The sequence below is a fragment of the Aethalodelphis obliquidens genome, unplaced genomic scaffold, assembly GCF_003676395.1.
Source record: "Aethalodelphis obliquidens isolate GAN/ISIS:26980383/991018 unplaced genomic scaffold, ASM367639v1 scaffold2, whole genome shotgun sequence".
Lineage (NCBI taxonomy): Eukaryota > Metazoa > Chordata > Mammalia > Artiodactyla > Delphinidae > Aethalodelphis > Aethalodelphis obliquidens.
The window spans coordinates 44,704,267-44,722,516 of record NW_020837946.1 but is presented as its reverse complement, the minus strand read 5'-3'; the positions used below and the strand labels follow the sequence as shown (position 1 = coordinate 44,722,516).

Below are 18,250 nucleotides of genomic sequence, written 5' to 3'. Positions count from 1 at the left end.
GTTATTTTTCTAAGAATGTGAATTATTGTGAGGCTCAAATTATATAAGTGAAAGGAGTCTTTAAATAATGAGGCACTGCAAAAACCTTAGTTATTTTTTGTTTAATAGATCAGAACATGTAGAAATCATCTATGAATAGGAATAACACTGTTTGGGACCATTTCCCATTAAGAAAATGTACTACTTTCTAAGATTTCATTGTTTTTCACCCTAAATTGACATTAATTAAATATTGTTCATCAGTAAAACTTACCAAGCTCTTTACCAACCAGTGGGTGGGTCTCTCCAGTTTTTTTTTTTATTGAAGTATAGTTAATTTACAATGTTGTGTTAATGGGTCTCTCTAAATATAACCCAAAACAACATAGAAAAAAATTGAGAAATTTATTCACTTAAAACTATATTATGTAAAAATAAATTTAGATGATAAATGCCACACTGTTAAAAATTATTATTATTGTTATGTGATAGACAAGAATTAAGATTTATATCTTAAGAAGAGTTCTTACATATTAAGAAAAAGGCAAAGACTCCAATAGAAAAATAGCAAAACTACAAACAGTCCATATAGAAAAGAAAAAATACAAATGGCCAATAATAAATACATACATAATAAAATAATTATCAGGCTTACTAAAAATCAAGTAATAAAAAGTTAAAAACAATGAGGAACCATTCTCACATTTCATATCAACAAAGATTAAAAATGAAAATACCCAGGGGGATTCGGGGAAGATGACAGAAGTAGAGACAGCAGAGTTTCTGGATATTCCAGAAAACCTATATAAGAATGGACAGAAGAGCTAGAGAGTAAAACCAAAAACCCATGGACAACATTTACAACAAAACTAGATGGCAATATACAAATGTGTGGGAACAAACCACCAACAGCCTCAAACCTGCAAGAGATGGGAAGCTGTGCAAGAGAAAATCAAGGGAGGCCAAGAGGACTTGACCAACAAGACAATCCCCAAACAACTGCCAGCAAGTAATCACTGAAAACTCCAGCAACCCGATCTGAGATCAACTGCTTAGAGGAGGAGGTGGCACAGTGAGAGTGATCCCTCCAGGTGGAGCGGTTTATTTTGTCATTGACATTGTTTAGAATTGACAGTGGAGGCTGATAACATAAAGCCGACCAAGTTTCAGTAGCTCATTTTGTAAAATTCTCTATAGACAATGTGACCCTTTTGGATCAAGCCACTAATCTCTACTGGCTACTGTTAGATTCATTCAACAATTAACTAACTCATTCATTCATTCAGTATTCTTTTCTCTAGGAGTTAGGGGATGAGAATTCAAAGATGAGAAAACTAAATACCTGCTGCCTTGGGATCTCAAGATCTAGTATGTAAACAACACAACAAAAAGCTATAATGTGATTATAGCTACAGTTTGCTAAAGATTATACTGTACATGTCACTAGGATAAATTAATCAGATTAAAAGTAGTCACATTAAAGAGCAGATAGTTGGATTCTAAACAAATAATATGGTATAATATGTTAAGATCACAAATCTGGAGTCATGCAGCTCTAAATTCTAATTCTGAACACTTACTAGCTGCGTAAACTTGGGTAAATTATCTAGGCTTTCTCTGTCTCCATTTCTTCAAATAGGGAAAACAGTAATAATACTTCAGAGTGTTATTAAGGATTAAATAAATTCAGTAATACTCTGAGACCTTAGCATGGTCTCTGATACATTGTGTATACTGGAAAATGTACATTTTTATTACTATTGAATGGATCTAATGAAATCTAAATTAGCTGGAGGGAAAGGCATGGGCAGACACATGGATATTTCGCTGATCAATGAAGACCAACATGAAGAAATAGATGAAATTTACCTTGAAAGAGTGTAAAAAAGAAGAGAGGGGGGAAACTGACAGCAAGCATCTATGTGACAATACTGCATTGGACCTGCTTGATATAATAAAAGAATTCTTAAAAAAAAATTAACACCTATTATTTAAGAATGAAGATTCATTAGTTACAAATGATATTGAACAGCTCCATACAGTCTTTGCATTTATTTACTTCCTGAAATAAGAATGGCATCAGCATCCTGTTGTCCCACAAATACACCAATACTGGAAATCAGGAATTCCTTAAAGAGGACCATGTTGGTAATCAGTGTAAGAGCTGAGTAGATTTACCCTCCTGAACTCTAGGATGTGGCCTAGCAATTTGTGCACATAATCATATTTTTGTAAAATCTACAAAGATAAGCTATTTTAACTGTAATCAATTAAGGTCACTTTCCATCTGAATTCCTCTTTGTCACACTTTCCCTCATGGTCCAGTAGTGTTGGAGAGGCCACAGGCATTTTGGGGATCCAACTAAGAAGCTGAGTTGGGGATACATTTATTTTTGATTTGGTGTGGTATATTTATGTGGTTCACAGTCCATTCCACATATAGTTAAGATACTGCTAGCAGGCCTAGCGTAGGGATAGCTTCCAGAAATACACCTACCCAGAGCGCTGACTTGATCCAGCATCATAACACAAAGGTTCAAGACTAAAATTTATTAACATGAACATATCCAATGTGCCTTGTAATGAAAATATATAGGTAGTGGAGAAAATACAAGATTTGAAATGTATGAAACCGGAAACTAGTCTGTGGAAAATTCTTCCAGTCATCAGCTGTGTGCAACTGAATGGGAGCATTAGGTTCTCACTGATGCCTAGTCAAAATATATATTGATAGAAGTTCTCTTCTGTCAGTCTTGTTTGATGAGACAGTGCACACAATTGTAAATAAACCATACATTCTTTTTGTTTTTCGGTGGGAAGCACATTAAATAGAATTGTCAGTTACCTCTACTTATAGAATACAATTTGTAACAGTAGTAAAAACAGGAAGTACTTCAGGGTGTGAAAACGCTTGCTTTATGCATATCAGTGTATTGGATTATATTTTAGCATATCTGTTTTATCTTATTCTGACAGTCTGGTGCTTTCAGAGCAAACAAAATGCAAAATTCCACCAATGCAGCAAAATTGCTTGAAAAAGCTAGTATTCCAATAACAAAACTACCGTGCACATATGCATCAGTCAGCATATAAAGTGCAAATGCAAAGCTCAATATGAAAGTGCAGCCATTTAAAAATGCACTTAAATTGCTCTTCTTTATGCCTTAATTTTAGGTTAGTTGTGTATATTTTTCATAATTATTGATCATACCAAAATTCAAATATAACATGAAAAAAGTATGCTAGTAGAAGCCAAAAACATTAACTTTAAAAAGATTGGTTAAGGGCTTCCCTGGTGGCACAGTGGTTGAGAGTCTGCCTGCCGATGCAGGGGACGCGGGTTCATGCCCCAGTCCGGGAAGATCCCACATGCCGCGGAGCGGCTAGGCCCATAAGCCATGGCCGCTGAGCCAGCACGTCCGGAGCCTGTGCTCCGCAACGAGAGAGGTCACGACAGTGAGAGGCCCACATAACGCAAAAAAAAAAAAAAAAAAGATTGGTTAAAACTGGGTTGAAAAAAAATTTCTATATTTATGGCATTTGTCAGGTTTTTATATTTAAATTTATTACTTCTTTCATTCTAAGTAAATACTAACACACATACCAAATTTGTATTTTTGATTTCATAGTCTTTTTCTTATACAAGACCTCTCAAATTGAATAAGTTTCAGGACCCACAGAATCTGGAAGTACCCCTGTGTAAGGACAAAAACGAAATGGATGAATAATCACATTCATGATGACTTAGGTAGGAAAGTGGAAATTACTGTAAAACATTTGGATATAACTTAGATAAAACTGAATGACAGCAGAGTTGCTCATGTCATGGTATTTAGAGCTATAAGTGAATCTGAAAAGTAGGTAGTTTAAAGTTTTTATTATAAAGTATTTGAGATTTAGAAAAAGTAAGCAACTTGCTTGGTTACACAACTAGCAAGCACAAGAATGGGCTTGGAATCCAGGTTGAACTGCAACGTAAGCCCCATGTTCCTGGGCCTGGAACACGCGGGGCTGTGGAGCCAGGGTCGACTTGGGAGCAGGGGAAAGCTTGCGTTCTGCACGTGCGCAGATGGCCCCACTTGCAGAAGTATCCTGCACTTGGTTCCTTACTCTGCCGTCATCTTCATGAAATTCTTAGTGAATTTTGAAAAAAGTGGTCCACATTTTCCTTTTGTGCTGGCCCCACAAATTACGTGGCCAGTTCTGTGTAGAACAAGTGTGGCCCGTTACAATGGCCCCCGTAGGGCTGAAATGGTAAACCTTTACTCTGCCTGGATGTCACTAGTCGTGGGCTGCCTCAAGAAGGACATGACCCAAGGTGAGGAGACTCTCTGCAGCTGAGACCCAACCCAAAGAGGAAGACGAAGGAGACTTCCCGAGGGAGATCAGGGTATCACCTCCGTGACCACCACTGGAGCCATTTACTCCATGTTGTGTTAAGATCTTATCACAAGACTTTAAAGATAACTTTAGTTGCCCAATTTTCTCCTTCCTCATTGTAAGTATGTAAAGATTCCCAGAGGCTTAGTCATTTTCCAAAGTCACTTAATTTCTTAGTGAGAAAGTTTCTTAGTGAGACAACTCAAATTTGTTTGAAAATTATTCTTTCAAAATTATGTTAACTGTACTTTAACTTTACAACTTTAACATTAATTCCGTGCATTCAAGAAAAAAGACAAGGACTAATTTTCTACAGGGGTTTTAATATGCCAATCACTCCCACAGTAGCCAGTACAAAGAGACAATTTGTCTTTTTAAGTCAAATTTCGCTCACATTCCAAATAGACTCTCAGAGAAGGACATATTTTAGGAAGATCTTGAATTTAGGGGATTCTAGAAACAAACCAGTAATCTTGGTTATAAATTAGGAAATAAACCACTGGCAGCTATCGTATATAAAGTGAAAGACCCAATGCAAACAATATTTTGGCATACCAATGTTATTTCTGATGCTCTGGGGTAGGTAAGTGCAATCATAATCATGAGGATCATCACCCAGCCCTCCCCGCTTCTCTTACCCTGCTCACTTTCTCCATAGCACTTATTTCTTTCTAACTTACTATTCACATTTGTTATTTTCATTGCCTGTCTCCTCCCTCTACAACATAAGCTCTATGACGTCAGTGCTTTCTGTCAGTTTTGGTCACCATTGTATCCCCAGTGTAAAGAAGAGTGGCTAACCGACAAGAGGTGCTCTAAAATAAGTTGTTGAATGAATGAATGATTAAGTCCATAGAAATTTATAGAACTGTGACTAAAAATATAAAGTCCCTAAATTCACATTTGCGTAATTAGCAAAGGCCAAGTGCTGTCATACTATAGCTTAACAAAAATTAACATGGAGATGATAACGTAATACTCATACCCTTAAACACCCCACATTATGAAAATTACAGCATATACCCGTTTGAAGTTCAGCTTGTTTGTGAATGATTTAACTCTACTCAGGATCACGTTTTTGTTGCAATCTAAAGTGTATCTTAAATATCTGAGCAAAGTATGAAGAAGTTATTCTGAATTTTTTTTTTAATAGAGTAAAACCTAGAGAATAGTATCATGTGCTAGTAATAAAACTTTGTTTCTGTTTTGCTGATCAGAATATGATTAAGATCTTATCTTTTGCTGGGGGGTGGAAGGGCAGGGGAGAGTGAAGAAAGAAATGCTAAAGAGAAAAAGATATAGTCAGGCTAACATTAACACTGAAAGTACATATTTGGTATGAAGCTTATATCCAAACATTACAACCTCTTTATCAAAAGGTATTTATTCAAGAAATGTAATTAGATAAGCTTACAATTAGGTAAAGAAAAAAAGAAGGCACATGAAAGTTAGACAGGAGCAGCTCTTGACTCTTGTAAACAGGGGCTTAACGTTCTAATAGATCATGTTCTTAAGAAAAATTCATTTACTTTTTTCATCTTCTTCTCTCCCCATCTGCTCCTCTATGGCAGCAAGGGTGAAAAATAGTGTATGGCAATATTATAAAAGTTGGACTAGAATTTGGCAAACTAATAATGCTGGAAGCCCACTATAACTTCATTGTCTATAGAATAAAATTTTCTATAATGTGGATTTATTCAAGACTCAAAGGACATTTAGTTTTGAAATATGAACATGTTCATGAGACACTTACACCACACTCAGTACATTCTGAGTTATGGCCTTGAGGCTTTGGAAGAAAATTCCTAGAGTATTACTAGAATTGAGCATAAATAATGCTTAACTATTTCAGTTGATCCATGTAAATTACCTTCATTTTGTTGCCATTTAAATTTCCTCTTACTCTCAAATGGATTCTAACTAGTAGAATAATTCAACTGAGTATGCTTTAGGGTTTGAGCCAGATGTCCACAAGCATTAGTGTACATCAGAATGATCTGAGATGACTGATAAAAATGGAAATTCTTAGGCCCCTTCCCCAGAGATTTGTAAATAATAGGACTGGAGGTGTGGTCCACATACTAAGAAACATTGGAACAAACACCTGTGAATTCCAAGCTTGTGCTAGAGTTAGAAATAGTGTTAGAAACACTATTATATAGCAAAGATAAGGAACAGTTAATGGATAAAAATATTATTAAGTATGACTTTTCATAATATATCCTCTAATACTTCTAGGTAAATGAAGAATATTTCATACCTTCTACCAGTTGTATCCTCCTAACCAGGAAAAGTGCCAATTCAAGGTTGTTCTCCTACAAACTCAAAAGAAACATCTGCGTACTAATAAATGCCAGAACAAAAATGATTGGGTAATTTCCTTCTTAGTCTACCAAGCAGACTAATCCTCAGAGAACCTAGACTGGGCACTTGAAAAAGCACTTAAGGGCTTGACTCTGGGCCACTGGACTTTGGCCAAGGCAAATCTGTCTGCTTTCCTCCTCAGAAGAGGCAGTTGTGTTTGTAGTTTAGGAAAGGAAATCACTGATGCCCAGTAGAAAGCCTCCCAGAATTCCAAAAGTACAGTTCTGCTTCAGGCCGAATGCAGAACGTCACTGAGCATATGAAAAACGGATCTCAGGACCAGAGTAAGTCAGCATTGGTCCTGAGAGCTACTTTACATGAGGTTGCTCTAGTCTCCTGCCCTGAGAAATCCTCACTCACCCAGCACAAGTATTCCCAGGATGTATGTCAGAATAGTTCATGGGTAACATTCAAGGACTATAATAAATAAATTCTAGATTTCAATCAAAAAGGACAAATATCTGGGTTTTCTCCAAGTCATCCCAGGTGAAAATGTGCTCCTGTGAGACAGTTCTGTACTATAATATCTCACTATCTTGTGTTCATTAGAAAATAAAGTTCTCCAAATGACTTAGCACACAAGAAACCTTCCCCAAAAGAAATTCTAAACAAAGCCATCTTTAAAAAGGCCTCTTTCTTATCCAAATTTAAAGTCTTTTCTTCATCCAGACTCTTTCACACACAAGATTGACTGCAACAAAATGGTATGTTTGAACAATATTTTACGTATAAAACCAGTCTGGACTACACTTGCCTAATCTATAGTCCCTTCCTGTTTTTCCAAATTCAGATTATTCTCTTCACTCGTGGGGTCTCTGTGAATATTAGACCAAGCTAGGCAGTCAGGTCAGAAATAAGCCCAGAAATCTAGAAAAAGCTAATAAGGTTGTACTGAAGGTATGTGTGTGTGTGTTCACCAAAAGACATGTATGAAAACAGCCATACCGGAACTTATTCCTAATAGCCAAAAACCATTAGCCACCCAAATGTGTATCAACAACAGAATGGATAAATAACTTTATGGTTATAATTATACAGCAATGAGAATCAATGATCTATAATTATATGCAGTTAAGTGAAAGCCTTACAAACATAACGTTGAGCAAAAGAAGTCAATATCATGTTGTTGGTACATACTCTGTATTTCTATTTCTGTAAAGTTCAAACTCAGGGAAAATTAATCTATAGTGTTCTAAATCAAAATAATGGTTAACTTGAGGGAGAAGGAGAAAAGAGATGGGTTGGATGTTGCCACAGAGGGGCTTTCTGGGTTGTTAAATGGTTTCATTTACTTATCTGGCTCCTGACTACATGGGTCTGTTCACTCTGAGAAAATTTATTGTGTGTATTGTACATAAAAGATATAACACTTTTCTATATGTACATTATACTTCAATAAAATCTTCATTAAAAAAATCCTATCATGTTGTGTAACCTCTGAGGAAAATAACATAAAAGTGGACTAAAGGAGATGAGAGGTAAGGGCAGGGAAGGGTTGTACCAGGGAAAGCTAGAAGAAAAAGGGAATAAGATGGAAGAAATATCTCAGAAAGTGACTGCCAGGCTTCTTAAGGGGGAAGGTATGGGAACTGAGGATAAAACCTAAACCAAAACGCTTTGAGAACACCAAAGATCAAGCCTCCAAAAACCCCCAAGCTAGTTTCTCCCTTAATAAGAAAACACATGTCAAAAATCAAATGCAACCAAGAAAAATAAATGGCATTGTCTTCCCTGACTAATGATTTAAAAAAAATAGTGAGCTGCTTAGCTCATACCATGCAATCACCCCAGAAATCAGTTGTCCTTTCAATTTAGATGAGATAGATAAAGCATAAAGAAGGAGAAAGATAAAATATAAAAGGGGAATCAATTTTTTTAAGGAAGAAAATGTAACTTTGAAGCATGAGTTACTCTAAGCATAATACCATAATTTTTTCAACTTGAAAAATCAAAAACATCTATATACCCAAAACCATAACTGGAAGTAAGAAAGATTTTAAGAAATCTGGGGAAATATCTGCAACTTATTTGAAAGGCAAAGAGTCAATATACGTAATTTGCTAAGAATACTCACAAACCAATAAAAATGTTTTAACAGAGAAATAGACAAAGGACACCATCAGGCATGTCACAAAAGAATACAAGTAAATGAAAAATGAATCATTCTCAATACGTATCAAAATAATTATAGCATTTTGCAATTATAAAATTGGCAGGGGCTCTTATAAATATTAACAACCAGTGTTGGTACAATGCAGAGATACGATGGAGATATAAATATTAAAACCATCTTGGAGGACAGTCAATCAAAGTAAATCAAAACACTGTATACTGTACATACCAAGTTCAAGCTTGACCCTCAGCAATCTTCAAAGAGAATCAGGAAGAGGTGGTTATGTATGAACAGTGATGACAGCGACTCTAGGATCCAGAAGCTTGTTGGGCTGTTCTTGGGTATAACACCAATGAGGAAGCAGATGGCTGGGCTTTTAGACTTTTGATACATCAGGAGCTGGTCCATGAGGAGGCTAAAAATGAAGAAAAATATTCATGACAAACGGACCCAAAAGGACCAGCAGCAAAATGACAAAGAAACCTCTCCTATCTTGAAAATAGTCTCTAATATTATTTTAACCTAAATATCTCTTACCACATCTTAATTATCACAGTCAGACTCTCAAGGAAATCTGTATTCAAATTTGGCAAAACACTAGTTGTGTTCCCTTTGCACCATTTTCCTAAAGAATAAAGCTGCTGTGGGCCTTTTCTCCTATTTACAACAAAGAGAATATAATCAGTGTTTTAAAAATAATTTTTTAAACGAAAAAGATACTTTTCAACTATGAAAAATAAAAAGAATTAACTGTTTTAAAACAAAACCAAAGCAACAAAAACAAGCAAAAAGAATCCTTCACATATAATACATGTTCCAAGTTAGACACTGAGTTTTGGGGATATTCTGGGTTTTTAAAATTTCTATGTTGTTGTGTTGTTTTGTTTTTTCCTATTGTGTTTTACTTTTAGAGTAACCACTGAGTTAAGCTACATAAGTATGACAGTTACTGTGCACTGTCTCTGACTGCAGGGCACAGGTTCTGTAGTTAAACTGCTTGGGTTCAATTTCCAGCTCTTCTGCTAATAAGCTGCACAACTTTGGGCAATTTAAATATTTTCTCTGTGCATCCATTTCCTCCCCTGTAAAATTAGGAAAATAATAGTAACATACCTGCAATGTTTTGTGAAAATTAAATATCGCTGCATAAACACTAAGGATAATTATTGAGGCAGTAAAAGTGCTACATAGTGTCTGTCATTACATTTATATCTCTTAGCTGTTTCCACTATTACAGATAAAAAGCATCGAGCATGATTTATTGGTGATAACATTTCCAAGAACTCAAACCAGAAAAGCATATGTAAGTAACAAGAACTAGTACTAAACAGAGAAACGATAGAGGAGTGATGTCAGCAAGATGGTGGAATAGGATGCCCCAGACCCTTCTCCCTCCCACAGAAACACTGATTCAATAACACACGGACCAATTCCCTTTATGAGAAATCCAGACACAGTTAAGAGGCTCCTGTACCCCAGGTAAGCACAAAATCGGCCACACTGAAGCCAGTAAGAAAAGTCATGGCACTCTCTTTCCATAATCCCTCTCCCTGGCACAGCACCACACAATTGGGAGGAAACTCCCATCTCCTGGCTTTTCCCTGGGAAGGAAAAGAGAAGACTAGACCACACATCTAACATTCTGACTTTTCAGAGGGGCTTCCATGGGATTGGCTTCTGCCTCACCTGTCATGGAGTGTTAATGGAACCCCAGCTACTCTAGGCGGGCCACTGGGAATGAAAAAGCTGGGTGGCATATTGATGATCCAGAGGACCCACAGTACAGCAGACAGAGGCGAATACAGCTCAGCAGCCTCTCTCTCTGGAGGAAGAGAAGAGTGGAGCATGTGATCAATTTTCCAGCTTTTTGAGAGCCGCCCAAGGCACTGGTTTCTGCATAGCCCAACTCAGGGCTCTGACAGGACCCAGCATACTATGGATGACACTATAATAGAAAACTACAAGCCAATATTCCTGATGTATAGATACATAACTCCTCCATAAAATACTAGCCAACCAAATTCAATAGCACATGGAAAGAATCATTCACTATGATTAAGTAGAATTTATCCTAGGGATGCCAGGATGGTTCAGTATATATTTTTATACATTATCAATTGCTATGGTACACTATATTAACAGAACACAGGGTAAAAGTCACATGATCATCTAATAAGTGCAGAAAAAGCATCCGACAAAATTCAACACCATTTCAAGGTAAAAACACTCCATAAACTAGGAATAGAAGGAAATTACCTCAACATAAAAAAGACCAAATATGAAAAGCCCACAGCTAACATCATACTCAGTGGTTGAATACTGAAAGCTTTTAATCTATGATCAGGAACAAATCAAGGTTGTCTACTCTTGCCAGTTGCATTCAACAAAATACTGGAAGTCCTAGCCAGAGAAATTACGAAAGAAAAAGAATAGGCATCCAAATTGGAAAGAAAGATTTAAACTGTCTCTGTACACAGATGATAAGTAGAAAACACTAAAGATTCCATTAAAAAACTGTTAGAACTAATAAACGAATTCAACAAAGAAGCAGGATACAAAATCAACAAACAAAAATCATCTGTATTTCTCTGCATTAACAACTAATAATCTGAAAAGGAAATTTAAAAAATAAACCCATTTACAATAGCATTCACAAGAATAAAATACTTAGAAATAAACCAAGAAAGCAAAAGCTTGTACAATGAAAACTATAAAACTTTACTGAAATAAATCAGTAGGATGCAAATATATGGAAACACATCTGTGTTCCTAGACTGGAAGACTTAATATTGTTTAAATGTCCATATTATTCAAAGTGATCTACAGGTTCAATGTAATTAATCTCTTTCAAAAACCCAATGATCCTTTATTGCAAAAATAGAAAAAATAACCCTAAAATTTATGGGGAGCCACAAAGGACCCCAATAGCCAAAACAACGTTGAAAAAGAACAAAACTGGAGTCCTTACACTTCCAACAGGATAGTAATCTTTAAAGTATTCACTAATTTAAGATGAACTCTTGCCTGTACAGTGCAGAGGTGCATACTGTCAGTGTTTTATGGCATTACCCTTCTTCTTTCTGAGCTACTCTAGCCAATCAGTGCCTCTTGTGATTGGCTTACCTGGGTTTTACTCCAGTCTTGTAGTCATCCAGTGTCTTTAAGATAGCTTTATAGATCCCTTTTCTGAAACATTATGTGTTTTTTCCATAGTATGACTCTCAGAGGATATCTTATTTCCCAGTTCTCAGAGGAAGCTACTTGAGGTAACTCTCAAAAGCAGTCAATATACGATATAACACATTAATATTATTAACATGTAATGGAAAATTAATGGATCAATTAATCAGTCAATAAATCTGTGGAGGGAAAATCTAAGCCATAAAACTATACTCAGAAGTACACATCATGAACAGAACCATGTTCATAACATTTTGCCTTTTCTATGCATTGGTATTTGCTCCCTCAAATTGGACTTCAAGTCATACAGTTTTATCATTAAAATCAAATAGCTTGCCACTCAGATAGGAAGATCCATCAATCCCCCATTGTATGTTACCAATATTAATGTTTTGTAGAATTTGCATTTTCATTCTTCAGTTTTCTACAGGGTTCAGTGGTGCCCTATTTTCTTCCACATCAAATATAATCATCAACTTTCCTCACCATATACCCTCACTATTCTCTGAAATACAACACAGCTTTTGAAACTGAAGCTTAGAGAGGTGTGTTGCCTTGCCCAAGGTTAAACAGCTAGTAATCAGTAGATCCAGGATTCAAATACAGCTCTAGCCAACACCAAGACCTTCTTTTCACTGTATATAATATGCCTCACAAACAAACATGCCCTATGGGATCCTACTTCACTGTGTTCATTCTTGACTGAAAACCCATCTGTTCAAATTTCACCCATCCTTTATGGTCTAACTCAAACTTTGCTGCCTTTCTTTCAAAGATACATATTTTTTGTGAGAAACATCATTACTATAATGCTGAAAAATGTTAAACTGCAATATAATATTAACTTTAAAATATGCTTTCAAACATAAAATACAAAGCGGAAAATTTGGTAACTCAATGGAACAGGTTGAACTTGATGATGAGAGGAAGGGACAATGGATAAGGGAAGGGGGCTGCAGAGAGGAACCTATCAGTTGATCCTGGAGATTCTGGGAAAGTGGGACACAGATGTCTCAATTCCCAGCAGCTTCCAGAGGAAGTAGGATGGAGCAGCCTGACCAGTCCAAGTCCTCCAATCTTATACTCATGGAGACAGAGCGCCAAATGGAGACACCAGAATAGATCAGCCAAGGAAAATAAGTGAATAATATGAGAGCTTGCCTTACGTATTTTGATGGGTTGGTTAGAAGGGCAGATAATAGAAACACAGTGAGCCCCTGAATGGATCAGGAAAATGTCACCACTCAGGGAGAGAAAGGTAAAGAAAAAAGCAGCATAGGAATGCTGCAGCCAAGTGAGTGGTAATCAATCCTTTCCTATTTGGTAAGAGGAATAGAGGGCAGAAGAATATTAGAAATTTAGAGGAAGGAGAAGAAAGTGAGGTGGATATGTCAGAGAATTAACACAGCCTTTTCTGAAGGGCCAGATTTATCTTCATTGGTTTGGAGGGAGAAAAAAGAAAGGTGGGTAAGGAAGATAAAAAGGAAAGAGAGGGAAGGAAAACAAAACAAAGGTGAAGGAAGGAAGGAAGTGGGGAGGGGGGAGGAGGGAGGCATAAGAAGGTATTTATCTTGCAATTTTTCATATGTTCTAACATTGAACTGTAGGATTCATGACAATACTGCTTCTCATAACTTACAAGAATTCCAGGTTTCTTGAGAACTGTGTTCATGCTTTTTTTCTCTATTCAAATAATTCAGCAGACCACAATAGAGCCACAAAGAAGCAATATTTTATAAAGGGTGTTACTTCCTTGCTATTACCCACTCCATACACAGAAACTTCATTGTGACAGTTAGATAAAATCTATACCTGGAAGAGGTGCTTTAAATCAAAACTCAGATGGATTATTTAAGATGATGAAGCTCAAACTATGGTATGCTTACTATATGTGTTTTATTCTAAGGTTAATTTAGGAATGCTTAATTTTTTTTAAAAACTAAATAATGTATAGTTGGGAATCAATATGAACTTTTTCTTTCTCCTCACCAATTAAGACAGGTTCAACTCCTAGCCAAGGTAGAGTTTTCTCTTAGGACATCTAAGGAGAATGCCTATTTCTCGGCTTCCCAAGAAGCTCCTCTGTGTGCACCACTCTGTCTAGTGCAATATGGGCCTTGTGGAATGTCAACTCTGCCACTGGACTAGAGTTTTTAGTCTCAGACATTCTTTAAGACATTTCTCAATCTTAAATATTTATGAGTTGATCTATTTCAATATTAGCTTTCTCTAAAAATCTAATGTCCCAAAGATTTATGCATTTTTCCCAATTTCTCTAGAGATGTATTCTTTTTCTCTGATTATTCTTTCCTTCCTTCCATTGGATATATTTTAATCTTTCATATCTTAACTGTAATATGGTAAAGGAATATTTTTAGAAACAATTTTGCTAGGAAGAATAGTTCACCATATGATAGAGTCAAAGTTGAAACTGTATTTTCCCTATTGATGACATTACAACTTATGTTTAGTATATTTCCTTTTGCTGGAGAAACGTATGCCATGTACTATTGAACTATTTCATAGCTAATATTGTGGAAACCACAGAAGCACTTAGCTTAACAATGAAAACAAATTAGACTTCAATGAGTAGAATTCTGTTGATACTGCTGATTTTACTTATGGATCATTGCAAATACTTATGATAATATATTTGGTTATTTTAAACAGAATACATCATTTTATTTCTGAAAGAAATTTTTAATCTTTCTAAACAAAAAGCATATCATATGAAACTTTCCAATCATTCATAAATACCTGAAAAATCCATTTCTAATCCAGAAATATAATCCAAATTATACCAGGTCACACGTTAGTTAATTACACATTAGTTCTAGTTTGGTATCTTTGATTCATGTAATATTTATTGAAAGACCTGTCCCAGCTATGTCAGAGCTGAGACTGGAAACTGTAGCAAATGGAAGCAGGTGATATCCCCGATAGCACTTAGCTACATGCTTTGGCTACAAGAAGCTAAGGAACCACATAGAAAGGAAACTGAACCTGTCCACATTTGGGCTTTAGTTATATACAGACACATGATAGACTGCAGTATGGGGATGTGGTAAAATGTAATCAAAGCCAAATAACAGGCCGATAGAGAACAAGGCTAGTCTTAGAGAAAAATCAGCATAAATGGTAAATAATTTTGTACAATGTACCAGATTTAGCAAAACATCTCCTTGGTGAGAGAGACTGACGGCTGAAGATAAAACCTTAAGCAATGTTTGAATGCAACAGCCTTAAGCAATGTTTGAATTTAACAGATCCAGCCTTCTGGACTGGAGAGGGCTGCCTATGGTCCTTGAGAAAGAGAAAACTATGGCGCAAACCTAAAACAATTCAATTGCTTCTTCCTTTTTTTTTTTCTTTTGAGCTCTTGAATGTCTGAACACACCTTTAATTCTTCTTCTTCTTTTTTTTTTTTTTTGGCTGTGTTGGATCTTCGTTGCTGCGCACAGGCTTTCTCTAGATGCAGAGAGCGGTGGCTACTCTTTGTTGTGGTATGAGGGCTTCTCCCTGCGGTGGCTTCTCTTGTTGAGGAGCACAGGCTCTAGGCGCGCGGGCTTCAGTAGTTGTGGCTCGCGGGCTCTAGAGCACAGGCTCAGTAGCTGTGGCTCACGGGCTTAGTTGCTCCGCAGCATGTGGAATCTTCCCGGACCAGGGCTCGAACCCGTGTCTCCTGCATTGGCAGGTGGATTCTTAACCACTGCACCACAAGGGAAGTCTCTCAATTGCTTCTTAACTGAAGAAGAAAGCAATTCATCAAATCAATTCTTCTGAGGAGTAATAACTTCTCCTCCACTTCCAAACAAAACAAAAAAGCAAGACTGAGATGGAGGAAATGTTTCTCTGCCAGTTGGATAAAAGATCAACCTCAATCCAAGACAGGTAGAATAGTGAGGAGATCCAAGCACAGTAGCAGAGAAGCAGTCTTTGCACCCTAACAAGAGGCCTATGCAGGTTGTGGCTCCTGTGCAAATGGGCCAAGGAATGCTGACAGCATCACAGATGGTGAAAGAAGCATCAAAGTGAAGAGCAGAGTGATGGACAACAGTCCAGAGAGATGGCAGGTACAAAAGTAGAGGTGCAGGACTGTGGAATGAATTAAAGAAGAGATAAGAAATGAACCTTCTCTGAGAAATCCCAAACAGCCAAAAAAATAAAAAAGAGAAAAAATATTTGGCAGCTGATGGCTCTTTACCTAACAGTCTTACTTAGTGCCCACAAACCAGTGTGTATTTTTGCATATTAATATGTGAATATGTTAATAGGAGTTATGTACCCCATCCTCTCTCCCCAAAAGAAGCTCTGTGGTTAAATAGGATTGTGAAACAAGCACCTATAACCCCTCTTCAAGATTCACAATACATATTAGAGTCAGAAAATTCCACAGTACAATTTATCTGCCCAAAAGATGCTGTTTTTGCAACATACTTACTATCACACTGAGGATTACACGACATATCGGTTAAGAAATCCTAGTTTGAAATTTTTAAGTTTTAAAATGCAAGTAACCCAGTGCATGGAACAATGATAGGTCCTGAAAATATATTTGATGAATATTCAAAACCTTTAAAATCAATACATATTCTAATTTTTCTAGGAGTAAAAATAATTGTTATAATTTACTTGGAAATATTTTACTCCCAAAATTGTTTAAGCTGCACTTTTAAAACCAACATTTTTTAGCTAGTTCTTACTATTTGAGCTCCAAAATATCAGAAAAAGGGAATGTATGTATTCAATCTACGAAATGTCACAATTTCTAACCTAATAGCATCTTTAAGTTTTGGTTTTATCAATGTCACAAATTAGTAGTTTTCATTCTCAAGGTATAGCGGTGTATGCCATAATTTATGTTTGTACAACGAAGTCTGACATTTCAGAGAAGTTTCCCTTATCTACAGCTATTTCAATGTTTTAAAAAATTGGAGAAGAAACAGATGTTAAATGGTGAAATATATTCTAAACTATTTCAAAAATACTTGGCAGCAAGTGCTGGAGCATTAGTAGAAGAACAGCTCTGTATAAATGGCCAGTTTATTTTGCATGTACTTTTCTTGAAAGAAAAATAATTTTAAAAGAGACAAAGGAGAATTATTGATGTGTATTATATAAACATTTATTAATATGGAAAACAGCTTTTAGTATTATATTTCATGATGTTGAGTCTCTATAAACTCTACATACATACTCATAAATATAATATATTTAAAATTTTTCAAGTTCCTTCTGCTTATTACAACTTGTGATTTTTTTTTTAATTAGCCCTGATGATCTTACCCTTCCTTCCTACCTTTTAATTTCTACTATAGCTTTTAAACTAATCCTTGCTCAAAAAATAGACTAATCCAATATTGCTCTACATTAATTTCTGAAAGATTCTTGTGGTCGAGTAATAACTCAAGCTTCTGGGCATATCTGGTCATTTTGTGTAATATGTTCATTTTATTCTTGGTCATCAAGCTATGTTTCTACATCACTAAATAGCTTTAAACTATCTTTAATGCTATTTTAGTGGATAGACTAAAAGATGATTCCACTAAAAAGAAGGTTGTTATAATATTTCAAAGAATTTGGGGCAAAAAAGCATTAGTTGGCTTAACTCAAAGTTTTTTAATGAATTTTTTCTTAACCACTTGTCCCAGGGATAGCCAACTCTGTAGTTTTCTTTGGCATGCCAAGAACAATTTTATTAAAACAAACTTTCAGGGAATGAAGCTAGCAATATATAGGATAAGCATATACTATCCCAGATTATTTTTCCTTTTGCTAAAATTCTCTAATATGGCTGCTGAAATTGATATCGTTTTACCACTAGTTGCAATCATTTACCAAAATAGCCAAAATTCAGAGATTGTCTATATTTCATATCAAAAGAAGGTAGCAATTTTAAAGTTCAATTAATGAAACTGTCATTAATGCAAAGCTTAAATTCTTTTCCAGTTGGCCTTGAAGTTTAACGTTGTGTATGATGTGGCCAAACTCCAGCAACTGACTAATTTATGAATAAGTAGTAGACTGGCTACAGTTTCCCATGGTAATTCAAGATCCAAAGTTTCTTTATTCAAAAATAATCCAGAACTCATTAGACAATTTTAGCATACTTGAAGTACAAATAAATTATCTTTGTCTTTATCCCAGCATTCCAAATTTAGGTTTATAAGTAGTCCTTTTATCTGTGATCCCCCTGATTGGATACTCCTGCTTAATTATTTAATTAAAAAAATT

The 18,250-nt window shown here is 35.9% G+C and overlaps 1 protein-coding gene across 1 annotated transcript in view; it reads right to left on the bottom strand.

Annotated features, from left to right (window-relative positions):
* The window catches only part of COL5A2 (collagen type V alpha 2 chain), a 182,133-nt gene extending 172,905 nt beyond the window's left edge, over window positions 1-9,228 (bottom strand). Inside the window, exon 1 of the mRNA XM_027126120.1 lies at window positions 9,065-9,228. The gene's annotated coding sequence lies outside the window, so the exon portion shown is untranslated. The remainder of the gene's footprint in view (window positions 1-9,064) is intronic.
* Between the last annotated feature and the right edge of the window lie 9,022 nt (window positions 9,229-18,250).